The following is a 6,218-nucleotide window of genomic DNA, read 5'->3' as shown; positions in this document are numbered from 1 at the left end:
GAGCTACAGTGATACAAGGATCAGCTGGCATCGTGGAACCCACATCTCCTGCTCCTTCTGGTTATCAGAAGAAAGAGAAAATGAGAGGGAGTGAGGTAAACTTTTCATGTCCAGGCCCACTATTGTCCCAGACACCATTTAATTCCCATCACATGTCCATACAAAAACCATCTGATGGGAAACTGTGTGGGGCCCTGTAAGAATGAAGCCTCTTGCAGTCAGCCAGACCTCCCAAAATCCACCTCTTGCCCCATGAGCTTGGAGTCCACTTTTCCCCATTTTTGCCATGATTTTGCTCTAGCAAGGAACAGCTACAACTTATTCCTCAGTGCACAAAAACCCATTCAAAAGGGAGTGGAAATATTTGCCTGTCACTGGCCTTTAGCCTTTAGAGAGAACTTCAAAAGTTTTTAGTGAAGCTCTAAGAAACCTGGTCTAGTGGAAGGTATCCCTTGGCAGGGGTTGGAACTAAATGGTCTTTAAGGTCCTTTCCAACCCAAGATGTTCTGTGGTTCTATGGATCTGGGCCACAATTTCAACTCTTACACAAAAAACCTTCATTCACCAAGACTGAGATATGGCAACCAACACTTCTGCTCATATTGTAGTATAACTGACCAGGGTACCACTTTTTTTTTTTACCACATTTTTAAGTTCTCTTGAATCACTAGCAATATCCATGAACAGTAGTGATGGGAGGCAAACTTGCCATATTTTAGTTCAAAGTGTAACCTAGAAAAGGATATGTCTGCTCAGACATGCAGAATTAACCACTAAAGTTTTCCTTAGTTAAGGACTGCTAACTAAATCCACAGCTAGCCCAGATGGGGCTACTTTTCATGTTAAAATGTTGAGTTGCAGAAATATGTATCTCAGCCATAAAAACTATCCTGAGAACTAAATTCAGGGTAATCTTCTCCTGGCACTATATCTGAAGTGGATTTAAAATATATATTTCTAACCACATTGCATTTGTCAGGCTATTGGTTTAAAAATTTTAGAACAAAGGAACAAAGAACTGGAAATCTTCCAGAAGAAGAGATAATTTGATGATTCCCCATATAAATCTAACATTTCTTCATCTTTTATAAATGGAATTTTGCAGGTCATTAGTCCCTTAATGTACTATAGCTATTAGTTGTAGTGAGTGTGTGTGTGTGTGTGTGTGTGTGTGTGTGTGTGTGTGTGTGTGTGTGTGCAAAAAAAAAGCATTAAAATGGTTGAGATACAGAGAAAATTGACTGCTGCATAGTCACCACTTTTAATAAAGATTTTTACTACACCCTTGGTATTATGGATCTATAATATGCAAATGTGTAGCATCATTAATATGCATTTGCTGCATACACCCTCCATAACAGAGTATGTTATGGGAATACAAATTAAAAACAATATACTCGACTCAGCTAAATTTTAATGGCCCATTGTATGAGTGATCCCCAGTTGGGAGGTACCTAAGCCCTTTGTCTTCAATACTTCCCTTCCTCCCCCAATCCATTTTCTTTATTTGCTCTTGTTTTCACTGACACCTCCACAGCTGAATTAGTTAGGTCTCAGCATAAAAAGTAAAGTTAATATGAAGATTCTTTGTTACCTTCAACAGGGTCAGCTGGCACAAGAACCAAAAGCTGAGTCCTGGAAATTAGTTCAGCCAAGAGTGCCCATAGTGGGATAAGCTGTGCAGCCCAATCTTCTGTGTTAACATACCCTGAGGTTACTTTGGCTTGTATTTGCTGCTGAAGGGAGCATTACCTAACAGAGGTGAGTCATTTGAGAACATCCCCTGGCACACTTCTGTTCTCACCTTCCCTTCCTGGCTGCCTGTCCAGGGAAAAGAAGCTTCTGATACCTTCCCCTCCATCCATCTCTGGAGGGACAAGATCACTTCATCTGGCAAACCAGACCAAGAGATCTCTCACTGACTCACATATACCAGGAGCTTAAGTTTTGACAGTGGATGCAATCACTGGCCCCAAGTTTTCCCTTCTGACTCTCTACCAGAGTAGGCACTTGTGCAGCAAGGATGGACATAACAATGAAGCATCTTTAAAGCACTGCAAATTACAGCCCAGCATTTTAATGTCAACTGGTGTTGACTGAGGCTTGACCTAAGATGAGCCTCAAAGCGAAGCCTTGCAGGATACAGTTCACAGGCAGAGCAGACAGGGACCCTGCTGGCATTAGGAAAAGCAGATGTCACCCAAAATGAAGTTACCCATCCTTATTAGCCAGTGCATGCAACCAAACCTAATAACGAGCTTGCTGTTCTCATCAGTGCTTTTTTGCCTGCAGGCTCTAAACTTCGTAGATCAGATGCACCTCCAACCACACTGTGGGGACAGTGTCATCTGACAATGACTGTGAAAAGGATTGGAAGGGAAGGTAATTTCTTCCACTGCCCCAGTTAAACCTAGCAAAGAATTGGGTAAAAGTCTTTAGTGGATGCTAAGAGTTTAACATACTGCCAGTTTATCCTCAAGTATTTAAGGCAAATCAAAGATACGCTTCTATAAACTGAAGCATTTAAAAAAAACCCACAGGCACTTTTACAGTTTTCTTTATTCAGTAATGGATTTTTATTTATTCAGTAATGGATTCCAATGTTATTTTCCTTTATTTAACAATGACTGTCCCAGAGCTTAATCCTTCCAAAATGCAATACGGAGAAAAATAACACAGCAAGATGCACTCTGCTAATTGGGCTTCCCAATATGGTGTGAGGACATTTGTCACTCAGCCTGCTTATTCAGTGCTGCATATTCAAGCTGTTTCAGCAGGTCTAGCTACTCTTGTGGGAAATTAAACTGCAATCAGATTCTGCAGTCATCCAGGTCTAGACTGTGATATTGATCACAGAGCAGACAAACTGAAGGAAGAAGGTTGAAATGGCCACTTTTTATAAGAGCACAGTTACTTGACAGAAAGTGATCTTTTGCAGATGCAAATCTACTATGCAAGGTGTAATGTGGTTGATTCCAAAAGCTGTGAAACAGCTTGGAAGCCAAAACATAAGAAAGATTCCATTTATTTTATATGTCTGTCTCATGTCACCTTGAATGTCCATGAATCTGAGTTACAACAAACCTTGGAGTTTGGTGTAATTCAGGATCTCTTTCAGATTTGTAGTCATTAATCACAATGTCTTTCATGGAAATTTCATCACAGATGTGTAAGAAAAAGCATGCCACCCTGATGCAAAATTGCAGAATCTTTGATGCAGTTGCTCTGTCCACAAATTCTTTGGTAAGTTCCAGCTCCTGCCTACAACAGGAGCCTACAAAGTTGAAGACCTCAGAAAACCTATACAAGTCTCCATCATGTGACAGATTTTCAGCTGAAAGCTTTGTCCATTTTGATTCCTTTATCAATATGTGATAACTACTGAACATGGGTTGTTGAAGTTCTTCATGCTTTGAACTAATTTTACCACAGCTATAAATGACATGTTGACCAGTGAAGCAAGAATGGGATGACATAATGGAACCAAACATTTTCATCTGCCAGTTTCAACTAGTTGATGATTAGATGTGAAATGTAATATTGATAATGTTCTAAGTGTTCCTGTCCAAAGATAAGTGGAAGTGGGTATGTAATGTGAAAAAATCTTTATTTGTACACAAATAATCCTGGCTAGAATGGGCAAAAGGCTACATAAAAATAAAGATCCTGAACACTGACTTATAAATACAGATATAAATTCCAGAGGGCAAGTGATGACAGAGATAGAAATGACAATTGTGAACTAGGATATTATTAGCTCACAACCATAAGTTCCTAACAAAAACTATAAAATCATTAACAAAGTTTTTTATTCTTAAGTAATATTTAGTGTGCACTATACAGGAAGCTCAAAGAAAATTGCCAGTGAATTGACACTGAAATTTAGATTTACTGAAAATTGTCAGTAAATCTAGGCTATAAAAAGACTGTAGTGAGCACAACTACAGACAGAAAGGAAAGGAAAGGACTCTTACTGAGGATAATCATAATTGTGGATTATAAGAAATCTCAGAAAATGTAACTGTCCAAATAATTTCTAGTGGTATCTCATAAACTCTTCTGAGATCACAATATCCTTCACATAATGTTTTCATTTGTGAATAGGATAACCAAATCTACATACATGCTTAAATAAAACACATACAAAATAAACACCTTTTGAAATTATTTCCTTTCGTATCTTTTTTTTTCGAAAAACCCTGAAAGTAAACCAAATCACTGATTAATTTGAGAAAGATTGGAAAAGATTTTAAGTGCATTTGCATCCTACTCTTAGAAATATTTGATCCATTACTTCCTTCTCTGTGAAATAATGTCCGCGAATAAAATACTTGGTCAACTTTTGAACAAAGACTGCAAATTGCTCAGAAGATATTCCCTTTTTCATACCCCCATGGTGCCTAGCAGCAATGAGCACCCTGCTGTCTCCATAGCTGGAACTGCTAAAGGAGAGTCCCAGGAGGACAGAGACCTTTTTCACAGAAACCTCCCTTTGGTGGGCTGCAATAAACATTGCTGACAACAGCTCCTACTGAGTTACTTTCTAGCTTACAACAAAAAGACTTTGTGCCAAAATTGTTTCCTAGGACCTACCTGGTACCGAAGATCTTTTCCCTGAAAACCAGTAGCTAGTGAGTGCTCTACCAGACATAAGACAGGAGAAATGGCCTGAACATCTGAGAATCATGAGTTTCTACACTGCTCCTGAGCAAATATTTAAAAGTTCATATGAGCATCATTTATTTCTCAGAATAAAACAAACAAAATGATAAGTATTGAATATCAAGCCTAAGAGACCAAAAAGTTCACTGAAATATCCACCAGACTGTCAGTTTAAGCCCTTCAACTTACAGCAAAATAGACAGCAGAGAGATATTTCCCTTAGAGAGTTAAAAACCACCAAGTCCAAGCTGAAGGAGACTGGCTCACAGCAAATAATTGAAAATCCCCCAAGCTCTGGTCTAGATTCAATTCACCTTATTGCTGGAAAATAAAATAAACCATCATTTGATAGGATAACCCTGGTTAATCATTCAGCCTTCTACTCATAAAAGGAAAATGGCAGGTCACAGTGTTTGTCCTTAATGGCAAAAACAACTTCTTCATTGAAAATTCTGTGTCTCTATATAGAATTTTTCTTCAAAATATTATGAAAGATCATGTGAAAAACAGTGCACAGGGAGGTTCAGTCTCGTCTGGCTGAATTGGCTTTGAAGCACTGGTCTCTGAACCACTTGCTACAATTAACAGGTCCCTTTCCTCATTAATATTGGACCCAGCTGGTTCAGGCCCTGTAAGGATGGCTCATCTGGCACCCTGATGAGATCTGTGGAGGAACATAAATACAACAGAAGCCACTGCCATCAAAAAAGCTGCTTCTTCAGCATAAGAAAATAACTAATTTACATCAAAAAAGTGATATTTCATTTTCTCATCCTATGACCATTAAAATAAGCTGGGCATTTTCTTAATATCCAGGGTGGGGGGGAAAGGATAAAAGCCAGAAGGTGTGGCATATAACTAGTGAGGACCAAATAAGACAGAAGGAAAGCTAGTTCAAACTCAAACTCCTTTTCTTTTCTTTTTTCTTTTCTTTCTTTTCTTTTCTTTTCTTTTCTTTTCTTTTCTTTTCTTTTCTTTTTTCTTTCTTTTCTTTTCTTTTCTTTTCTTTTCTTTTCTTTTCTTTTCTTTTCTTTTCTTTTCTTTTCTTTTCTTTTCTTTTCTTTTCTTTTTTCTTTTTTTCCTTTTCCTTTTCCTTTTCCTTTTCCTTTTCCTTTTCCTTTTCCTTTTCCTTTTCCTTTTCCTTTTCCTTTTCCTTTTCTTTCCTCTTGGTTTTATTTCTGCTAAGATGCAGAAATATATTGAGCCAGAAAAGTGTACAGACAGAAAATTTCAGAAACTATAGATTCAGTGTCTGAATCAGATACTGTTTCCCATCCAAGGTTCTATAGATGTTTTAGAAAAATTTATTAGATTTCAGTGCAACTGAGAATGTTACCCAACTCATCTGACAGAGAAAAGAGAATGATATTAATTGCTACTGGCAGAAAACAAGTCTGTATCAAAGCCTGGGCCAAACCTTCGAAATCTTGGCCTCTACATGTAAGAGAAAGTTACAGACCAGTCCAATTACTCTGGAGGTGGCAAATACTTTCTTTTCATATTCTAAGCATACACATATATATATTAAAAAAAAAAAAACAACAAAAAAAAAACAA

General features: G+C 37.8%; 1 long non-coding RNA gene across 1 annotated transcript; it reads left to right on the top strand.

Moving 5' to 3' along the window:
- Positions 1-1,612: 1,612 nt before the first annotated feature.
- On the top strand, positions 1,613-3,316 carry LOC135290019 (uncharacterized). Its single transcript, XR_010352774.1, has 3 exons — positions 1,613-1,761; positions 2,293-2,382; positions 3,166-3,316. It is a non-coding gene; the product is annotated as an uncharacterized LOC135290019 (long non-coding RNA).
- The last annotated feature ends 2,902 nt before the right edge of the window (positions 3,317-6,218 follow it).

This window comes from Passer domesticus, chromosome 1 (genome assembly GCF_036417665.1).
Source record: "Passer domesticus isolate bPasDom1 chromosome 1, bPasDom1.hap1, whole genome shotgun sequence".
In the NCBI taxonomy this organism is placed as follows: domain Eukaryota; kingdom Metazoa; phylum Chordata; class Aves; order Passeriformes; family Passeridae; genus Passer; species Passer domesticus.
This window is presented reverse-complemented; position numbering and strand designations above follow the sequence as displayed.